The 23,536-nt window shown below is 41.4% G+C and overlaps 1 long non-coding RNA gene across 1 annotated transcript in view; it reads right to left on the bottom strand.

Annotated features, from left to right (window-relative positions):
* LOC132819064 (uncharacterized) overlaps positions 1-23,536 on the bottom strand; it is a 186,454-nt gene that overhangs the window by 9,231 nt on the left and 153,687 nt on the right. Inside the window, exon 2 of the long non-coding RNA XR_009645042.1 lies at positions 18,208-18,332. This is a non-coding gene — a long non-coding RNA (uncharacterized LOC132819064). The remainder of the gene's footprint in view (positions 1-18,207; positions 18,333-23,536) is intronic.

Raw genomic sequence — 23,536 nt, 5'->3', positions numbered from 1 at the left:
TCCACATAGCTCAAATCCTCCAACCCTGGCAACACCCTTATAAATCTTTTCTGAACCCGTTCAAGTTTCACAACATCTTTTCAATAGTAAGGAGACCAGAATTGCATGCAATATTCCAACAGTGGCCTAACCAATATCCTGTACAGCCAAACATGACCTCCCAACTCCTGTATTCAATATTCTGACCAATAAAAGAAAGTATACCAAACGCCATCAATATTCTAATCTACCTGCGACTCCACTTTCAAGGAGCTACGAACCTGCATTCCAAGGTCTCTTTTTTTCAGCAACACTCTCTAGGACCTTACCTTTAAGAAGGTGTATAAATCCTGCTAAGATTTGTTTTCCCAAAATGCAGCACCTCTCATTTATCTAAATTAAACTCCATCTGCCACTCCTCAGCCCATTGGCCCATCTGGTCCAAATCCTGTTGTAATCTGAGGTAACCTTCTTTGTTGTCCACTACACCTCCAAATTTGGTGTCAGTTGCAAACTTACTAACTGGACCTCTTATGCTCGCATCCAAATCATTTATGTAAATGACAAAAGGTAGAGGACCTAGCACCGATCCTTGTGGCACTCCACTGGTCACAGGCCTCCAGTCTGAAAAACAACCCTCCACCACCATCCTCTGTCTTCTACCTTTGAGCTAGTTCTGTAACCAAATGGCTAGTTCTCCCTATATTCCATGAGATCTAACCTTGCTATCAGTCTCCCATGGGGAACCTTGTCGATCGCCTGACTGAAGTTCTTATAGATCACATCTACCACTCTGCCCTCATCAATCATCTTTGTTACTTCTTCAAAATACTCAATCAAGTTTGTGAGACATGATTTCCCACACACAAAGCCATGTTGACTAATCCTAATCAGTCCCTGCCTTTCCAAATACATACACACCCCGTCCCTCAGGATTTCCTCCAACAATTTGCCCACTACAGACATCAGGCTCACTGGCCTATAGTTCTCTGGCTTGTCCTTGCCTTCCTTCCTTCCTTAAACAATGGCACCACGTTAGCCAACCTCTAGTATTCCGGCACTTCACCTGTGACTATCAATTATACAAATATCTCAGAAAGAGGCCCAGCAATCACTTCTCTAGCTTCCCAGAGTTCTAGGGTACACCTGATCAGGTCCTTGGGATTTTATCCACAATTATGCATTTCAAGACATCCAGCACTTCCTCCTCTGTTATATGGACATTTTGCAAGGTGCCGCCATCTATTTCCCTACAGTCTATATCTTCCATATCCTTTTCCACAATAAATACTGATGCAAAATATTCATTTAGTATCCCGCCCATTTTCTGCAGCTCGACACAAAGGCTGCCTTGCTGATCTTTGAGGGGCCCTATTCTCTCCTTAATTACTCTTTTGTCCTTAATGTATTTGTAACAACCCTTTAGATTCTTCTTAATTCTATTTGCCAAAGCTGTTTCATGTCCACTTTTTGCCCTCCTAATTTCCCTCTCTAGTATACTCCTACTGCCTTATACTCTAAGGATTCACTCGATCTATTCTATTATCTTACATATGCTTCCTTCCTTTTCTTAATCAAACCTCAATTTCTTTAGTCATCCAGCATTCCAATACCTACTAGCCTTTCCCTTCACCCTGACAGGAACATACTTTCTCTAGATTCTTGTTCTCTCATTTTGGAAGGCTTCCCATTTTCCAGCCGTCCCTTTACCTGCGAACATCTGCCCCCAGTCAGCTTTTGAGAGTTCTTGCCTTATACTGTCAAAATTGGCCTTTCTCCAATTTGGAACTTCAACTTTTAGATCTGGTCTCTCCTTTTCCACCACTATTTTAAATCTAATGGAATTGTGATTGCTGGCCCCAAAGTGCTCCCCCACTGACACCTCAGTCACCTGCCCTGCCTTATTTCCCAAGAGTATGTCAGGTTTTGCACCTTTTCTAGTTGGTACATCCACATACTGAATCAGAAAATTGTCTTGTACACATTTAACAAATTCCTCTCCATCTAAACACTATGGCAGTCCCAGTCAATGTAATGAGTCTGCCACATAAACAGCTGTCTTGGTACTCTGGGTTCTCTTCCAAAGATGCTGACCAATCTGAGGTTAATAGTTATGCAACTGTCAAAAACATTTCTTTGGAAATGTCCCATATTCTTATAAAAGTTGCATGATGATTAAGTTGGATTTGATTGTTTTTTTTTAAAAGAAAACTTCATATCTCAAACAATAAAACTTGAAGCATTCAAGAATATGAAGACATTTTGTGTTGGTTTATCCTGTAAAACTTAGGAAATTTTGTACCTTAGAAAGTTGAAAAAGCCTTATGAGCTTGTTGAGCTAGATTGACTTTCTGCTACCATCATTCTCACTATATTCAGGTTTCAGTTTCTACCATTATCTAGATAGCTCTGTCCTTTAGGAGATCTACTGTTGGTTGTAACATATTTGCAAGATGGACCAGAAATTCCAATGACAATTTTGTTACAAATTACTTCGGGCTATAAATCACTAATCAAACAATTCTTACACTGTGTAAAAAGTTCTCCTGGAATCTCTACCTTTATATTCGAGTAATAGTTACATTTTTTGACTACTTTTTAAGGTTAAATTTATGGTATTGACTATTACATGGATACTACAAGTGGCTGAAATTCATGCCCATCAAAATTCATACTGTATCATTAGGAGAAGCCCAAATGAGCTCCACACAAAGAATCAATACACAATGAATTACGTGATTCTGAAAACCTGAAGCCGATTGTGATGGCTGGCACATTGACTGTGTGTTGATGTGTTATCTGGGAAGAACTAGGGTCGACATTTACACTTGATAGATGGAATATTCCAGATTTTTTGGCCAAAAATAGAGGGTCAATTCATAAGAGATCAACTGTTACTCAAGTATATACCATTTTTTAAAAATTGAACTTGCTTTCATGTTATATGAATGGTGCTTGATGCAAAGTAATTGTCAAATGCTCCTCCTAAATTATGAAAGGTGTCCATCTCTTTTACATTACAATGTTTTAAAACATGATCTATCAGATCTAGAGAGTAGGGAATTGCAGTCACTTGCTCTTCCCTTTGCTTTTCCTGTAATCCTGAAGTATTGCGTATCATGAGAATTTTCTCTTTCATATTTCAGTGTGAAGAATTTGAGATTTTGAATCAGCATGGATGCCTTTATCCTTTGTCATCATAACAGATGAACATAAGGAACAAGAGCAGGCCATTTGGCCCCTTGAGTGTGCTCTGCCGTTCAATAAGATCATTTTGTGGACTCCACTCCACCTACCCACCTGCTCATCATAACCCTTAATTCTTCTACTGTCCAAAACTTTACTTTACCTTAAATGCATTCAACATGAGCCACAACTGCTTTACTGGACAGGAAATTCCATAGATTCACAAAAAGTTCCTACTCCACCCAGTCCTATATCTGCTCCAGCTTACTTTGAGACAATTTCTCCCTAATTCTAGTTTCACCTGCCAGTGGAAACAAGCTTCCTACTTCTATCTTATCTATTCCCTTCATAATTTTATATGTTCCTGTAAAATCACCCAACATACCCCTACCATTCTTCGCAATTCCAAAAGGTAGAGTCCCAGTCTACTCAATCTCTCCTCTAAAATCCACTCTCTCAACTCCAGAATCAACCTAGTGAACCTCCCCAGCACTCCCTCCAAAGCCAGTACATCCCTTCAAGGAACAAGACCGAAACTGTATACAACACTCCAGGTGTGACCTCACCAGTACTCTACACAGCTGCAGCACAGCTTCCCGGTTTATAAATTCCATATCTCTAGCAATGGAAGGACAATATTCCATTTCCCTTCTTAATTACCTGCTGCACCTGCAAATCAACCTTTTGTGATTCATGCACAAGAACACCCAAGTGCCTCTACACAGCAGCATGCTGCAACTTTTCACCATTTAAACAATAGTCCATTTTGCTGTTATTCTTACCAAAATGGTTGACTTCACATTTATCAACATTGTATTCCATCTGCTAGACCCTAACCAATCACTAAATCTATGTGCCTCTGCAGACTTCTGATGTCCACTACACACTTTGCTCTACCACTCAGTCAGAGTTATAAATTACAGAAACAGATCCTTTGGCCCAACCAGTTCATGCCGAACATAATCTCAAACTAAACTAGTCCCACCTGACCGCTCCCAGACCATATCCGTCCAAACCTTTCTGATTCATGTTTCCACACGAATTGTACCTGATTCCACCTTTTCCTCAGGAAATTCATTCCTCACTCAAACCACCTTTTATGAAAGACTTTGCCGCATGTCTTTTTTAAAATCTCTCTCCACTCACCTTAAAAATATGCTCATGCTCCCTAGTCTTGAACTTCCCTATCTTTGGAAAAAGATAACTACCATCAACCCTATGTATATTCCATTACTTTATAAACTTCTCTCAGGTGACCTTTCATACACTACACTTGGTCCCAAACTGCAAATCATCCACGTAAATTATAAACAATTGCAGTCCCAACACTGATTCCTGAGGCACGCTGGCCACCTATCGTCCATCAGAAAAATACCCACTATCGTCTTTTGCTTATTTAAATGATTCACTTGAAAGTTATTGCAGGAATTTTTAATCTTTTGTCGATTTAGTTGCTTTTACTATTCAATATTTTAAATTTTACAAGTAGTTGATTTGTATTAAAAGTTGTTTGCTCCAGCAAGTTTTGAAAAATTGCAATTATTTTCTTTAATTACTGGATTGTGAAGATGAATGTTAATAAAGATTCAAAGGATTTTGTGATTTTGATATTTATCAACTTCTATCTTAGTTACCTTTTCCTTAATTTCTGTTAAAGTTGAAAAACTACTGAATGTTTCAGAATTATTCTCTCATTTATAGATAATTGAAAATCCCAAGATAAAGATTATTTTGCGCTTACTCCCCTTCTGAGTGGTGTGCATATTCTTTCTACCAATAAAGATGAATCATGCCAATTCTGCTCCTTCTCTGTGCACAGTTTGATTTTTTTTTAAAAAAAAGGCATCATGCAATTATCAATATTGAAAAAGTTTCCAAATAAAAATTTTTTCTTCAAAACACTGATTCGCAATAAATTCTTCTCTCTTCGGTTTTTTCATGCTCATTATTTGAATTGCAAAGCCATGTTGACAATCTTCTTAGCAGATAATCATTTATTGTGAAAATAAGGGTATGACAGTGCTCATTTACTAATCAAAGCAATTTAAGCCTTCTTTTATAATTTCTAAGCTTAGAATTGTGCTTTAAAATGTAAATATTTTCACCCCTGCTCCACGCGACTTAACTCACATTGGATGTCTGATAACGGCTGCTCTATCCCAGGTATACAATTTGGAGTTTGCTCCATATAGCTACATAAAGCCATGGATTATTTTAGCTTTGTTCAATATTTTTCACTACTATCTGGCTGTCTTAAATTTTAAAAGTAGTAAGACTGGCTGTAAAAGTTCCTGTATTACTGCTCTTTTGCCTGCTGACTGCTGCATTTGTGGAGGCTGATAGACTGAGTAAAGATCGACTTTTGGCTGATAAGTCAATTCTCCTGTTCCTCGGATGCTGCCTGACCTGCTGTGCTTTTCCAGCACCGCACTCTCGATTCTGATCTCCAGCATCTGTAATCCTTAATTTCTTCTGAGCAAAGATCAAGCCAGTTTTCAGACTGGAATTTTTTTCTCCTTTGTTCTCATTCGAAAGCCAGCACAGATGCGATGGGCAAATGGTCTCCCAATAGACTAACTATTCTACAATTCCATTCTATTATATATGACTCTAATAAATAACAGACAGAAAAATGGAAATTTTGCCAGGTTTCCAATCTTGGTCTGCATCACTATTTGCATGCAGTTTGTAAGGTGTGCTGACAACTGCGCCAGCAGGGAAAAGTCCTAGCTGGATGCCAAGATAGCAATGGAAAAACATGGCAAATTTTCCCATTGCAATCTTGCCCAATAATAGTGAGATTGCAAGTGAAATATTCTGCCATTTTCAACAAGAGGAATTTGAACACATGTTCATTTTCAGTTTATGTCCCTTCCTAGAAATGTACTCATTTCTAAAAATTAAAATTTCCATTACTAGTAATGCAAACCTAAAGTCTTTCCGAAAGGCTGCAAAACTTATTTTTAAACTTTGATCACCCAGATGTGCGGTCTCAAAATGTTCCATGTTAAGGGGAATATAAAAACATCTGCATTACTCTCGAGTTTTTAAACTTAGGTTCACAATGATGTCAATGCATAAACTTGTAAAATTCCACCTATTGTCACAGGAATTAAAAATGATACTCATGGTGGTTCCATAGGAACATTCCAGAAATCCCACAGGTGAATTGAGAGCATTAAGAATAGCAACACGAATAAGCCATTTGGTCCCTTAAGTCTACCCCACCACTCAGTAAGATCATGGCCGATCTGACCCAGGTTTCAACTCCTGTTTTGTGCCAGCTCCCTCTAGCTCTCAACTGTTTGGTATTTCAAGAATCTTAGTATGTCCTGTTTAAATACTTTCAGGATCCAGCTCCACGATTTTCTTAGTTACAGAATTTCAGACTTTCAATATACTGTGCGAGAAGAAATCCTTTTGCAACTCAATTTTAAGTAACGGTCTCTTATTCTGTAACTATTTCAAGAATCTCCCATGAGGAGCAACATCTTCCATCAGTCCACTCTATGTTTTACGTTTCAATAAAATCATTTTTATGAACTCTAATGAATGAAGGCTTAACCTCTACAGCTGTTTTTGATAATTTAAGTTCATCTTGGAAATCAAACTAGCAACTCACTTTTGAACTGTCTCCAATGCCAATGTACCTTTTCTTAAATAAGATTAGTATTCCAAGTCGAAGAGTGTGGTGCTGGAAAAGCACAGCTGGTCAGGCAGCATCCAATGAGCAGAAGAGTTGACATTTCAAGCATAAACTCTTCATCAGGAATGAGGGGTGGCCCAAGTGGGCAGAGGGATAAATGGGGGATGGGGGATGGTGGTGGAAAGAGAAGAGAAATGGGGGAAGGTACCTGAGAATGCGATAGGCAAATGAAGTTGGAGAGGGAGATGATAGGTGGGAAAGAAGATGGACAGGTTGGTTACGTCAAAAAGAGCCAAACCTTCAATTGGAAGGTTGAATCGGGGGTGAGGTGGGGTGAGGGGGAAATGAAGAAACTGGTGAAATCCACACATTGTTCCAGTGTGGTTGGAGGGTCCCAATTTGGAAGATGTAGCATTCTTCATTCAGGCATTAGGTGGTAAGGGTTTGGTGGTGGTGACCCAGGATGTGCATTCCCTTGGCGGAGGGGGAGGGGAAGTTAAAGTGTTCAGCCACGGGGTGGTGCAGTTGTTTCATGTACGTCCCAGAAATGTTCTCTGAAGCTTTCTGCAAGTAGGTATCCCGGCTCCCCAATGTAGTGAAGACCACATCAGGAGCAATGGATACAATAGATGATGTGTGTGGAAGTGCAGGTAAGTCTCTGATGGAGAAGGTTCCTTTGGGGTCTTGGACAGAAGTGGTTGGGGGTGGAGGAGAGAAGGTGTGGGCATAGTTTTTGCAGTTCTTACAGTGGCTGTGAAGGTGCTGGAAGAGAAGGGTGGGTTGGTGGTGGCGTGGACCTAACAAGGGAGTTGAGGAGGGAATGGTCTTTACGCAATGCAGATGGGGTGGGAAGGGAAATGATGTCTCTGGTAGTGGAGTCCGTTTGTAGGTGGCAGAAATGGCAAAGAGTAATGCGATGTATCCAGAGGTTGGTGGGGTCAAAGGTGAGGACCAGGGGCGTTCAGTCCTTGTTACGGTTTGAGGGGTGGAGTTCAAGGGCAGAGGTGCAGGAAGTGAATGAGATGCGCTGGAGGGCATCATCGACCGTGTGGGAGGGGAAATTGCGGTCTCTGAAGGCGGCGGCTATCTGGTGTGTTCTGTGGTGGAATTGGTCTCCTGGCAGAAGCGGAGGAGGCGGTGTTGTCCAGATAGCTGTGGGAGTCAATGGGTCTGTAGTGGGAAAGGATGGCATCAAGGTAGATCGAGATAAGTTCATTGGGACAGGAGCATCTGGGACAGTCAGGTTTATGAATTTTGGGTAGGAGGTAGAACCGGGTGGTGTGCGGTTCCTGGACTATGAGGTTGGAGACTGTGGGTGGGAGATCCTCTGAGGTGATGAGGTTGCGTATGATCTGGGAGATATTATTTGGCGTGGGGAGGTGAGGTCATAGTCAAGGGGGCAATAGGTGGTGGTGGGTCTGGGGGTTGGCGCCACCCTCCAAGGCCCCAAAGGAGCCTTCCACATCCATCAGAGATTTACCTGCACTTCCATTGTATCCATTGCTCCCGATGTGGTTTCCTCTACATTTGGGAGACAGGATGCCTACGTGTGAAACATTTCAGAGAACATCTCTGGACATATGCACAAAACAGCCCCACTCCACCCCATGGTCGAACACTTTATCTCCCCCTCCTATTCTGCCAAGGACATGCAGGTCCTGGGCCTCCTCCACTGCCAAACACTGATCACCTGATGCCTGGAGGAAGGAGACCTCATCTCCTGCCTTGGGAACCCTCCAACTATACGGGATCAATGTGGATTTCAGTTTCCTCATTTCCCTACTCTTTCTCCCCCACCCCACCCAACCACTAACACCACCTAATCTCAGATCCAACGTTCCAATCTGGCACCGCCCTCTTAACCTGTCCATGTTCTTTCCCACCAATCCACTCCACCCTCCTCTCTGACCTATCATCTTCACCCCCCCCCCCCCAAACTTCATCTATCACATTCTCAGCTACCTTCCCCCAGCCCCACCCACCTCCCATTTATTTCTCAGCCGCCTTGGGCCACCCCCTCATTCCTAATGAAGAGCTTATGCTCAAAATGTTGACTCTCCTGCTCCTTGGATGCTGCCTGACAGCTGTGCTTTTCTAGCACCACACACAGACTCTGGATCTCCAGCATCGGCAGTCCTCGTTTTCTCCCAGTATTCCAAGTCCATACTCATCAACACCCAGTTTCATTGTAACTGGACTTTCTACTTTTTAAACACCAAGCTGCCAGCAATAAAAGTGAAAGTTCCACTAGCCTTTTAATTATTTGTGGCACAAATGTGTTAACATCCATAATCCCTCTAAGCAGCAGTTTTTTTGAAGTCTTCATTTAATTTATATTCTGCCTTTGGTGATTCTTCCTATCAAACTGCATTACCTCAATTTCTTACATTAAACTCCATCTGCCAAGTTTGTGCTCACTCACAACCTATCGATAACTGCTCATAGATTCTTTACATCCTCACCCACAACATGCCCTTCCATCTGTTTTTGTATCATCAGCAAATTTAGACAGATTGTGTTATGGCCCCTCCTCCAAATCGTCAATGGGAACAGTAAATAATTGAGGGTCTGAGACTGGTCTTTGTTGCATTTCACTAGTTATTCCTTTCCAACTTGCCAAAGAGCCATTCGTCCTGATCCTCTGCCATGTGCGTGCTAACCAATCTCCAATCCATGTTAATACATTATCCCCCAAGTACAGAGATCATATCTTGTGCAAAAACCTTTAACATGACACCTCTTCAATGCCTTCTGGAAATCCAAATACACTACATCTACCCTTTTATCATTTCTGTTCCAAACATGATTTCCCTTTCACAAAACCATGTTGACTCATTGATTGTATTATGTTTTCAGCATTCTGCTATTTCTTTCAGAATAATAGATTCTAGCACTTTTCCAAAAATGGAAGCCAATGGGCACAGGCTCCTGTTTTCTGTCTCTATCCCTTCTTAAACAGGAGTATGCGTTATTTGGTTTTTCAATCTCCTGGAATCCTCTGGGAATTCAGTGGGTTCTGTAATATTTTGACCCATGTTTCCACTATCTCCACAGCCATTCTCCTTAAACAGGCTAGATGAGAAGGCTGAACAACCTGTGGTTAAGGGCAATCAAGGAGAGAATCCAATCCAAAGCCACAGCATTCAGAGTGGTGAAAACTCATCTAGCCTGTTGCAAATGCTGCAAATGTTCAGGTAAGGAGATTCAAGTTTTGACTTTTTAAATCCTACTCTAGTTCTAATTCTTGCTGTGCTCTTCTATATATCCTGTTCCTCTTCCAGTTCCAGTTTGAATGGGATTTGTCTCTTGATTAACTTGCATCCTTGCTCTCATGTATCTGATTTTGTTTTAAAAGAAGCTTCAGTTCAATTAAAACCTACTCTGTACCAATTAGTTTAAAGCCCCATCTATAACTCTAGTTATACAATTTGCCGGGAGACTGGTCCCAGTATAGTTCAAATAAAGTAATGCTTAATGGAACATCTCTTCCTCCCCAGTGCAATAATCAGAAACCATTTCTGCCACACCAATCTTTGATCCATGCATTTACCTCAAGCTAATTTGCAATATGGCTTGGAGTAATTTGGAGATTATCTTTGTGTTTCTTCTCCTTAACTTAGCCCCAAGCTGCTCATAATCCCTCAAAAGAATGTCTTTCCTGTCATTAGTACCTACATGCACCGTATCTAAATCCTCCCTTCCTACCCAATTTCTCTCCAGGCCAGGGTTTGACTACAGTACATTCTCTTGCTTCTTCCAAATCATTAACAAATATTGTAGACTGTTGTGATCCCAGCACTCTCCCTATGGAACCCCACTAGTTATAGGTCATTAAGCTGAAAATGAACCATTTATTCCAACCCACTGTTTCCTGCCCATTACCCAATTCTCTATCCATGCAAATATATTAACTCTCAATACTGAAGTGTTGTCCTATGCCTTAAGTTTTTGAGTTACCTTGCCAAACCTGGAAGTCCAAATCCAACACATCTACTTGTTCCCCTCTACCAACTCCATCAAGACTTCATCAAAAAAGCCTCTAAAGTTAGTCTGAAACTATTTCCCTTTCACAAAGCTGCAATGGCTCTACTTGATTAGATTATAATTTTCCAAATGTGCTGCTATTATCTCCTTAAGAATGGATTCCAATACTAGTCCTAAAATACATGTTAGGCTAATCAGCCTATAGTTACCATTTTTGCTCCCTCCCTTTTTGAATTCCCTAGTACTTCTCCAGAATTCATGAATTTTTGGAAAATTGCAACCAATGCATCCAATTTCTCTGTAGCCATCTCATTTAGGATCATAGGATGCAAGCCATCAGGGCCAGGGGACCTATCTGCTGTTGCTCCATTATTTTGCCAGATAATATTTCTCTAGTATAATGATGGTGATGGTACTTAATTCTCCCCAGATATTTCTTAGTAAAAACTGATGATGAAAGATATCTGGTTAACTCCACTGCCATCTTCTCATTCCCCTTAACCATCATCTCAAATTCATTTTCTAAGGGGCCTATGATAACTTTGACCTCTCTCTGCTCTTTTTATAATACATAAATAAGCTCTCATCAGGTTTGTTCCTCACTAGATTGCCCTCATGGTTTTTCCCCCCCCCTGTCTGTATTATGTTTTTAGTCTTCCTTTGTGGGACACCAAATTTATTCCCGTCTTTGGGGCTATTATATGGCTTTGGCCTCTTTATACACTTTTTCTTTCAACTTAATACTCTCCCCAACTTGCTTGGTTAGCCATGGTTCGTTTATCCCCGAGTCTTTCCTTCATACTAGAATGTATTTTTGCTGAGAGTCATGAACTACTTTCTGAAATGTCTGTGTCTGTTTGCTTACAGTTACCCCTGCTAATCTATTCGGTCAGGTCACTTTAGCCAATTCTATCCGCACTTCATTGCGATTCTATTTAAGTTAACAATTGTTTCCAACCCAAGTTTTTCACTCTCAAACACAATTATATTCTATCATGTTAGGATCACTACTTTCTAGGGAATTTTTGCATCCAATTCTTTCAGAATCCATTCATAATATTTTCTTTAAATACCTTATGCAAACATAAGAAAATTGACATACCGGTAAAAATCACTTATGTATCCACGCAATTGTAATATTTTGTCAGTTACAACACACACACACTTCACATCCTACCCAAAACCATAAAATAAATTAACAGAATTTGTTCTCTAACCCATGTAAACATCTAAGGCTTCTCTAATTGGTAGCCCTGATTTCCACATTTTTTCAAGATTGGATACCTTCAAGCACAATGTCAACAAATTATCACTGACTACAAGAGGTTGCAGCCTGTTTCAGGGGTCCACTAACATCTGGGAAAGGAGTGCACTTCCAAATTAAATCTAGATCTAGCCTATTATTACACATCTTGAAAAATGTTCCTTTCCAACTACACACTGGCTTTCCTTTTTTTTTAAAAAAAGGAAAGAATTATAAATTGGAGCCAGTTATTATGTGTTATATTTTATTAATCTCAAAGCAGATCACCCTCATGCCCACACTTTTCTGACAGGTGGACTCTTAGCTTATTTTGATAAGCAAGCAGCTCTCAGGAGTTACTTAGTCCTTTGGAGATAATTAGCTACCTCTACTAACCCTCAGTTAGAAAGATTCTACTAAAATATTTTTCCCCAACCTTTCAACTTTTGTCCCATAATGTGTCACCCTCAATAACGAGAAACTTACCTGGATAAAAGTTTGATAATTCCCTTCAAATTTTACAAGTTTCAAATAGGCAATCTCAAATATGCTTTTCCAAGCAAAATAATCTCTCCTTTCATAAGTCTCTCTTATAACTTAAACTCCTGATAAGAAAGAATTGCCTTTACTGTTCTTGCAAATGATAATGCTCGTTTAGTTACATGAGCTTTCTCTTCCAGCTACTGTGTCTTCTTGCATGTCTGATTGCAACAAAATCCTATGATTCAGCATACTGGGATCAGCACTGCAGGCACCTCTGACTTGTCTAGCTGGTTTAGAATATGCATTGTATTTGAAATGTTCATCCTGCTGTAAGCGAGGATCTTGTATATCTGTTTGACTGCAGTATGAAGATGCTGCTGAGAGACAAGGAAGAAAGGCAGTAGTTATTTCAGTAGCTATTTCTTCTAGTTGTGGATCATCAACATAGTGAAAGATTAATGTGCAATGCAGGTATCATGGGTGGAAATTCAGCTGTGATTTGCATTGATCTGGTGAAAAGAATCACAAAACAAAAATCACAATGATGGAATGGCTTTATAGTTACTGCAGAGATACTGGGATGGGGTAGCATTCTTTTGTGTTACAGCATGAAGGGTATTATGAAGTTTCACATTCACTAGACATTGGGCAGCCTTTTTCAGAACAACGAGAGCTTGAGTTTGCTATTGTTTGACCCTGCAATTCATGCGAACATAGAATCAGTTGCTGTTTTTTGACTTAGCAATACACTGCTGCGTGACAAATAACTCCTGACCCTAGGAAAGATTAAAGCATTTAAGGTGTCAATGACGTTGCTTGCCTGGAGCACTAGCCGTACAATATTTTGCAAAAGCTTGCTGGCTAGTTTGAAGGAAGTTAACCTGCATTGCCATTATGTACCTGCACAATTTACTAGAAACCGTACTGACTCCTGGTTAAAAGGGATAAATCCAATTGTCCAATTTGCAGAATCGATGCGAATTTGGATCAGTCTTGTTCAGCATAAGAACTACTAGAAGAGTCATAAGTTAGTGCAGTAAATACATTATCAGAATGTATGCCTTTCTGGAATTCAATGTCAGCATATTAATGAATTTTATTTAAAAATACTTTCAACAAAAGTAGATTTAGGTCTGTAGTGCACCAAGAGTTAGATGTATTTTTTATTTGCAGGCCATGAAAAAGCAGCAGCACATTTGTTAAGACTATAGAATTAAGAGAATTCCAGGGCTTATCACAAAAAGGTATACAACATAAGAGTCTGTGACGCAAGTAGCTCAAAGGTAAAAATCTAGAGGCATTAGGATTACATGGACACGTCTATGAAGTATCAGTGTTCAAATATGAAGGCAGCCTTGGAGAATGACGACTAAAAGGCTTTCTTAGGCAGTGACCCAGAGTTCCAGGTTAACATTGAGGTCACTGTGCAAATCCCACCATTACAGCTGGTGGATTTTAAATTCAATCAATAAAAACCTGGAATATCGAGCTAGTCATCAGTGATATTGTTAATTGTAGTAAACCAGATGGGTTGTTAAAAATATCCTTCAGGAAAAGAAACACACAAAATAACTTCTACAACCCTTATGAGTCTACCCTACATGGAGTTCCAGATCTACAGTCACAGGTTTGACTGTCAAATGCTTTCTGAAATAGATTAGCAAGCCATTCCATTCAAAAACAACTGCGGGTGTGTGGATAGGCAACCAACATTGGCCTTGCCAATAGCATCCAAATCCTATGAAAGAAAGAACAAAGCAAAATGAAGTCTGAAGAGTTCAGCAGCATAATCTTCTCTTACCGTGTATTGTAAATAGTTATGTTTAACAAAACCTGAAAATGCGCATTCAGATTAACATAGACCTCACTTTACAACAAGATTGAGGAGTCCTAGAGGCATGGACTTAGGCAAACACCTGTAAGAGCTAAAAGTGAAGCCCATAACACCAAAGCACTAGCAGATAAACCTCAAGGCTCAACCAGTGATCAAAACACAGAAGGCAAAATGCCGAATGATACGCCGAGCATATCAGGTGACAGATACCTATGAGTATAGACTTCAAATTTCAAAAACAGCACCAACTATAGAGCAGTTAAACCACACAAAAGCTAAAAAACATAAAAGGCCATAGTAGAGAACGGTAAGCAATAAGTAACAAGAAAAATTCAAATTGGCCACAATGAATAAAACGCAAGTACAGTTATGTTCTACATTTCATTGCAATTGAAGGAGGATCGCAGAGGTCCTGTATGTCATTCTTATCCACTCCACTTGATTAATTAGATCTGCGTGTGTAGCTTTAAATATTCTCCCATTAGCAGTTTCTGACGATGTTGAAGTTGGTTCAGTTACTGAGAATCATTCACTACTGCAGGTATTCCAGCTGTAGAAATGCAAAAGGTAGCATGAGCCTCTGTTTGTCTCAAAGGAAAAAAAATGCGGGGGGGGGGGGTGGGGGAGATATGTGTTTTTGTTTTGCTGGGCAGTGGGGGTGGCATGTGTTGGGGAAAAAAAAAGAGTGAGAGCGAGAGCGCGAGAGATTAAAGATGATGACCAGCCACTAGAGGGCATTCCAGACCTTGGTTTATTTCTTCAGAATACATGCACAGGCTGTTCAAGGTTGTACTTTTTTTAAGGTGACATTGTCTGTGAAATCCCTGCTGCCCCTTTGGAGGAGAATCACCCCTTTCTGGAAGGTGACAAAAAGTAAATATGCCACAGCAACAACTGCAGTGAGATGAAGAAATCCCGGGCCTGTTTTCACACTGTATGGGCTCTATGAGGAGGTCTCATCACCACAGGGAAGGAAGAACAACTCTTTATACTAGTTGCATCTCAAATGAAAGCAAGTGAAACTTTTAAAAATTCTACAGCTAGAGATATTAACAATATCAGAAACATTTGAATTAGGGGCTTAAGGAGAAGTCTTCAATCCTGCAACAATGTGGTTGCCCAATTCCAATGATTGTTTATGAACAGTGAATTTTCAAGCAAGGTGATGGATGCCCCATTTCACTGGCAGCAGCTAACTGTATGCGACACTTCCTTGCATTGAGACACAAGTGATCAACGTGAACTTGATACATTGAGAAAAACCTCAAACAGGTCATCAAGAGGAATTTCAATAACTAAAAGAATCTAGTAAACGATAGCTATCAAGAGACCAAGAGGCCATTCTCTTCAAACTTGGCCAAGGCTGGTCCTGATCACAATGAGCTTTAAGACATTAAGGCTGAAGAATAAAAGGCTCCAGCGGATTTTCAAAAAAATCTACAGAGGCAGCCTACATTCGTATGTATTTGCTTGGGAAATGTTCAGAGTGCAAAGATCAGTAGTTATTACTGTTGGAGGAAACAAACATTCTGCTTTGAACAACAGGTGATGACTTTAGAGTTGAAGAAGAAAATCTTAAAAGTTACAATAAATATATCATGGCAATTTGCAGAAGACGATCAGGAAATAAGCCCTTGCTGAGGATGGTGATCACCTGCAGAAAAAGAATGCTCTTTTGAAGAAAGCATTTGACACAAGGGAAGTTATCCAAATTGTCATAGAACCTTGTCGATCATCAAGCTATGCAGGAAAATTTTGCAAATCTTGGTCCAGTAGTCTATTTCTTCACTGATACAAGACTATACACTGAAAGGCTTCCAAAAATGTTCTTGGTAACAGAGCAGCTAGCATTACATTTCATTATGCTCACCCTCCCAGGTGTGACAAGGGAGCTAATGTATCCTATATGTCCTCCAAGAAGCAAGAACACTATGGAAGATTAATGCATCAAGCCAAAAATACATTGTGAAAGTAAAGTTTGGGAGGTGGACAGGGAAGAGAAAACATAACAGAAACAGATATGAGTGAGCAAGCGAGGAAGTGGGGGAAGGTGACTGAAGCAAGAACTTTATTTAACCATTAACATTTAACCATAAACAAATTGAGTGCTGTAAAATAACTGACAGTATAGATTAAAGGATTAATTCTCTTTTAATTTCAAATGAAACTGTTAAAATATGATCCTGTTCAGGATCAATAACTTATTTAAAAATAGAGAAAGTTTCAAATTTCACCTACTTACGAAGATTCCAGGGTTTTGAACAACCAACAAGCTTTACTATACAAGGTTAGAAATTTAAAATAATCCACAATATGTATAAAATTTATAGTTTAACATTCAGAATTAACAAGAGATAAACATGAGAAATGGGCAAGTTGTGGCTTAACACTCCATAGACCATATTAAATAGCAGATACAGTAAAAACACAGATTCCACACATCACTCAGGAACCAACCCAGAAATCTTCGTCTCTTCCACTTGAACTGACCTATGTCAATTATTACTTCACACCATTTATGGCACACTGTACATGAATGCCTATCCGCCAACATGGTTGCAACTCCTTAGCTCCCCTATCAATAACTGCTCACCTCCCAGCTACTCAATCTTCTCTTCAGTAGCTATATTCCAATGGTTGTCTAAAGACTGCACTTCATATCTAATTACTGGCACTATTGGAGCTCTCCACGTCTGAGCAGAACCTTACTGCCCATGATCCACCCTGCGTCCTAACTATATTGAGTTAGCAGACAGCACTCCGAAAGCTTGTACTTTCAAATAAACCTATTGGACAATAACTTGGTGTTGTGATTTTTAACACAGCAGGTCAGGCAATATCCAAGGAACAGGAAATTCCTGATGAAGGGCTCTGGCCCGAAACGTCGAATTTCCTGTTCCTTGGATATTGCCTGACCTGCTGTGCTTTAACCAGCAACACATTTTCAGCTCTGATCTCCAGCATCTGCAGACCTCACTTTTTACACGTTGTGATTTTTAAACTCTGCCCACCCCTGTACAACACCAGCACCTCCACAACTCGTTTTCTTTTTACAGAATAGAATACCTACAGTACGGAAACAGGCCCTTTGGTCCAAGTCCACACTGACCCTCCGAAGGTTAACCACTGAGACCCATTCCCCTACCCTAATACTCTACATTTCCCATGACTAATGCACCTAACCTACACATCCCTGAATACAATGGGCAATTTAGCATGGCCAATTCACCTAATCTAATCTTTGGACTGAGTAAGGAAATTGGAGCACCCGGGCGAAACCCACGCAGACACGGGAAGAATGTCTGTGTGAAGTCTGCACAGTTACCAGAGGCTGGAATCGAACCCCGGTCCCTGGTGCTGAGAGGCAGCAGTACTAACCACTGTGCTGCTCACCCTTCATGATCCAGGAGGATCAAAGCCAAAATCACCAGTCTTACCAGACATTAGGCCTGCTCTCACATGAGTGAAAGCTACTTTAATCTGAGGGTTACCATGCCTCAGGTGAGGGGAGAAGTTGAGAAGGAGAGTCCTTCATTGTAATCTCAGTGCAGTAATTAAACTTACATTGTTGGTGCCACTCTGCATTGCAAATCAGCTGTTCAACCAGAGGTAACCAACCCAATGTTAAAATGAATTATCAAGTAGTGATCACATCAGAACCTCTCAGAAATTACAGAAAACTGGCACTTCAGAGTCAACACAATTATTAGTATGTTTAGTTTAATACAAATATCTCAAGCTTTCAGATGATAGGAGGGGAATCTCTCTAGAATAACGCAAGTCTTTTTACAAGAAAAGTCTGAGCCTAAATTATTAAATTGAAAATACAATTAGCTCAAGTTATTGACTTACATCTTCTGTGGTCACTGCCAGGACGCTTCTACTTTTCTTCATTGTAAGAATGATTATGATCAATGTTTCCAGCAGCTATGTCTCAGAGAAACAGAAAGCCAGTTCCTTACAAGCTTGTGTATCTCCTAAATCAGAGCACAACAAATAAATTAGAGTAGATAGAGTAGAAAGGCTGCAGTCAGAAACAGAGACTTGTAAAATTGCAATGCTAGCTCTGGATCAGCCCAAATAAAGCATATGAAACAAGTACTAAGAAAAATACCTAACATAATTTAGTAATAAGGAGCCAAGCAATAAACTAACTGCAGCTGGAGCATTCTACTCAAATAAAATCTAAACATTCTTATTATTTAATTACCTTCCTTCTGCTGCTTCAAAAATCAAACACAGAGCTATTTACTGATATTGTTCTATCCAAATTACATTCTAGCTGATTATTAGCTAGAAAAAAAAAGAGTAGTTTGACCTGGTTTCCTGTAATACTTTCATAATTTTTATTCATTTGTGGGATGTGGGTGTTGCTGGCCAGCCAGTATTTATTGCCTGTCCCTAGTTGCCCTTGAGAAGGTGGTGCTGAGCTACCTTCTTAAACTGCTGTAGTCCACCTGCTGTGGGTTGACACTCAAATGCCATGAGGGAAGGGATTTCAGGATTTTGACCCAGCAACAGTGAATTAATGCCGATATATTTCCAAGTCAGGGTGGTGAGTGTATTTCCTATATATCAGCTGCCCTTGTCCTTCTAGGTAGAAGTGGTCATGGATTTGAAGATGCTGTCTAAAGGAGCTTTGATATTTTTCAGTGCATCTTGTAGCTAGTAAACACTGCTGCTAATGAACATCAGTGGAAGAGAAAGTGGATGCTTGTAGCTGCAGTACCAATCAAGCGGACTGATTTGTCATGAATGTTGTCAAGCTTCTTCAAATGTTGTTGGGGCTGCACTCATCCAGGCAAGCAGGGAGTATTCCATCACACTTCTGACTTGTGCCTTATGGATGGTGAACAGGCTTTGTGGAGTCAGCTGGTGAGGAAATCACCACAGTATTCCTAGCCTCTGACCTGCTCTTGTAGCTGTGTTCATGTGGTGAGTCCAGTTGAATTTCTGGTCAATGATAACCCCCAGGATGTTGATAGTGGGGGATTCAATGATGGTTGCACCACTGAATGTTAAAGGGGCTGTGGTTAGATTGTCTCTTATTGATAATGGTCATAGCCTGGCATTTGTGTGGTCCTAATGTAACTTGCCACTTGTCAGCCCAAGCCTGGGTATTGTCCTGATCTTGTTGCATTTGAACATGAACTGCTTCAGTATCTGAGTTGTTGTAAATGGTGCTGAACAGTGCACAATCATCCATTGGCAAGCTTCCCGACTTCTGTCATTATGATGGAGGGAAAGTCATTGAAGCAGCAACTGATGATGATTGGGCAGAGGGCACTACCCTGGGGAACTCCTGCAGAGATGTGCTGGAGCCAAAATGACTGACCTCCAACAACCACAACCGTAGTACGTTGTGTCAGGTAAGACTCCAACCCCTGGAGAGTTTGTCCCCACATTCCCATTGAATTCAGTTTCTTCACAGCTCCTTGATGCCACACTTGCTCAAATGCAGCCTTGATGTGAAGGGCTGTCACTTCCACCTCACCTCTGGAATTCAGCTCTTTTGTCCATGTTTGAACCAAGGCTGTAATGAGGTCAGGAGCTGAGTGGCCCTGGTTGTATCCAAATTGGGCATCAGTGAGCAGGTTATTGCTGAGGAGGGCTGCTTGATAGCACTGTTGATGACACCTTCCATCACTTGACTGATGATAGTTCACACTCTAACGGGGAGGTAATTGGCTGGGTTGGATTTGTCCTTTTTATGCACAGGATATACCTACAAAATTTCCATATTGTTTAGTTGTAATTGTACTGGAACAGCTTTGATAGGGGTGCAGCAAGTTCCGGAGCACAAGTATTCAGTACTATTGCCAGAACAGAGTCAGAACCTGTAGACTTTATAGTATCCAGTGTCTCCAACTGTTTTTTGATATTACGGAGTGTTTCAAATTGGCTGAAGACTGGTAGCTGTATTGCTGGGGTCCACTGTAGGAGGCCAAGATCTATCACTTGCTCAGCATTTCTGGCTGAAGACTGCTGTGAAAGCTTTTGCAGTGGCATGCTGGGCTCTTCCATCTTGGAGGATGGGGATATTTGTGGAGTCTCCTCCTCTGGTGAGCTCTTAAATCATCACCATCTCCTTCATTTTTGCAGCAGCAGCAGGAGTAAGACAGAGGACCAGGGGGCTGCTGGGAAAATAAATTAATCCTTTAATAACTTCTTGTGAATAGGTGGAGTGCACGCTGAGCAGGAGCAGATATGGGACTGCTGACTAAGTGAGGTAATATATTTGGGCGGTTGCTTGACCCGAAATGCTACTTAGGTAATGTCTCACCTATCCTTCTCTCACCAAATAAAAAGGCTCTGTGTACTGATTCAGTAAGGTTACTAGTTTTTCCAATAGTCCTTTTGGGAATTCAGAACAGTGGGAATGATATTAGGACAACTGCATGCTTTAGGATGTGGGCGGGAAGTGAACCCAACTCCAGCTCCTCTGAAACTGCATTAGGGAACGGAAGCTGGAGTTGGATGAACTTTGGATCATTCGGGAGGCAGAGGGGCTTACTGAGAGGAGGTACAGGGAGGTAGTATCACCTCAGGTACAGGAAAAATATGGATAGGTTACAGTCAGGGGACAGAAAGGGATCAGGCAGAAAGAGCAGGGATTGATCCACTGTAGCCGTTCTAGTCAGTAATAAGTATACCATTGTGGATACTGTTGGGACCAACCAGAGAAAAGCAATAGTGGCCAGGTCTCTGGCTATGTGGCTCAGAAGGGAAGGGAGGGAGAGAGAATAGAAAAGCGCTAGTGGTAGGAGGCTCAACCATTAGAGGAATGGACAGGAGTTTTGTGGTCATGAACAGGCCTCCTGGAAGGTATGCTGCCTCCCAGGTGCCAGGGTCCAGGATGTCTCTGATTGACTCTACATGATTTTGAAGGGGGAGGATGAGCAGCCAGAAGTAGCAGTGCACATTGGCATCAATGACCTAGCTAGGAAAAGGGATGAGGATCTTAAAAAAAAAGGTGATTTCAGGAAGTTATGTTGGAAGCTAAAAAGCAAGACAAACAGATTAGTAATCTCAGTATTACTACCAGTGCCATGTGTAATGAGGCGAGGAACAGGGAGCAGGTGCAGCTAAACACATGGCTACAGGGCTGGTGCAGGAGGGAGGGCTTCAGATACGTACATCATCAGAGTACCTTCTGGGAAGGTGGGATCTATACATGAAGGACAGGTTATGCTTAAACTGGAGGGGCAATGCCCTAGGCTGGCGATTTTCTAGGGCACTTCAGGAGAGTTTAAACTAGTTTGGCAGGGATACTGGAACCAGAGCTACAGTTCAGAGGAGAGGGTAGTTATTGAATGGTCAGAAATAAAATGCAGGGAGTCTGTCAGGAAGGTGACAAAGTTGATAGGGAAAAAGGAGGAGTTAAGTGTGTCTGTTTCAATGCAAGGAGTGTCAGGACTAAGAGTGATGAACCTAGAGCATGGATCAGTAATTGGAACTACGATGTTGTGGCCATAACAGAGATGTGGAATCACAGGGACAGGAATGGTTACTAGATGTTCCAGGGTTTAGATCTTTTAAAAAGAACAGGAAGAGGGGTAAAGAGGAGAGGGAATAGCATTGTTAATTAGAGAGTGCATCACAACTGCAGAAAAGGAGGGTTTGTTTATTAAGTCAGTATGTGTGGAAGTCACTAACAGGAATGGAGCAGTCACTTTATTGGGTGTTTTCTGTAAACACCCCAACAGCAGCAAAGAGATGGAAGAACAGATTGGACAGCAGACATTGGAAAGGTGCAAATGTAACAGTTGTTGTTATGGGTGATTCCAACTGCCACAATATTAATTGGAACCTCCTTAATGCAGATGGTCTGGATGGAGCTGACTTTGTCAGGTGTCCAGGAAGGATTCCTGACTCAATATGTATATAGGCCAATAGGCCAACTGGGGTGGGAGGCCATATTGGATTTGGTGCTAGGCAACAAGCCAGGCCAGGTGTCAGGTCTCTTGGAGCATTTTGGTGACAGTGACCACAACTGCCTTTTCCATAGCCATGGAGAGGGATAGGAACAGACAGTTTGGGAAGGTATTTAATTGAGGAGGGAAAATTATACTGCTTTTAGACAGGAGCTGCGGGAGTATAAATTGAGAACAATTCATGGGAAGTACACAACAGAAATGTAGAGGATGTTTAAGGAGCATTTGTTGCGAGTATTGGATAACTTTGTCCTATCCCTCCTAGTCCAGGAACTCCCCACATACGTTCAAGACACCACCCATCTCTTCCAAGACTTCCGTTTCCCTGGCCCCCAACACCTCATCTTCACCATGGATATCCAGTCCCTCTACACCTCCATCCACCATGACCAGAGCCTCCAAGCCCTCAGTTTCTTCCTCTCCCGATGTCCACAGCAGTACCCTTCCACTGACACACTCATTCGTTTGGCCGAACTGGTCCTCACCCTTAATTTCTCCTTCGAATCCTCCCACTTTCTCCAGACCAAAGCAGTAGCCATGGGCACCCGTATGGGTCCCAGCTATGCCCGCTTTGTTGGCTACGTAGAATAGTCCATCTTCTGTAATTACACCGGCACCACTCCCCACCTCTTCCTCCGCTACATTGAGGACTGTATTGGCGCCACCTCGTGCTCCCGCAAGAAGGTTGAGCAATTCATCAACTTCAACACATTCCACCCTGACCTTAAATTTACTTGGACCATCTGACACCTCCCTCCCCTTCCTGGACCTCTCCATCTCCATTAATGATGACCAACTTGAAACCGACATCTTTTACAAACCCTCCGACTCTCTCAGCTATCTGGATTACACCTCTTCCCACCCTACCTCCTGCAAAAATGCCATCCCGTATTCCCAATTCCTCCATCTCCGCCATATCTGCTCCCAGGAGGACCAGTTCCACCACACTACACACCAGATGGCCTCCTTCTTTAGAGACCGAAATTTCCCTTCCCACGTGGTTAAAGATGCCCTCCAAAGCATCTCGTCCACATCCCGCACCTCCGCCCTCAGACCCCACCCCTCCAACTGTAACAAGGAGGGAACGCCCCTGGTGCTCACCTTCCACCCTACCAACCTTTGCATAAACCAAATCATCCGCTGACATTTCCACCGCCTCCAAACGGACCCCACCACCAGGGATATATTTCCTTCCCCACCCCTTTCCGTATTCCGCAAAGACCATTCCCTCCGTGACTACCTGGTCA

Source organism: Hemiscyllium ocellatum, chromosome 9 (assembly GCF_020745735.1).
Source record: "Hemiscyllium ocellatum isolate sHemOce1 chromosome 9, sHemOce1.pat.X.cur, whole genome shotgun sequence".
NCBI lineage: Eukaryota > Metazoa > Chordata > Chondrichthyes > Orectolobiformes > Hemiscylliidae > Hemiscyllium > Hemiscyllium ocellatum.
This window is presented reverse-complemented; position numbering and strand designations above follow the sequence as displayed.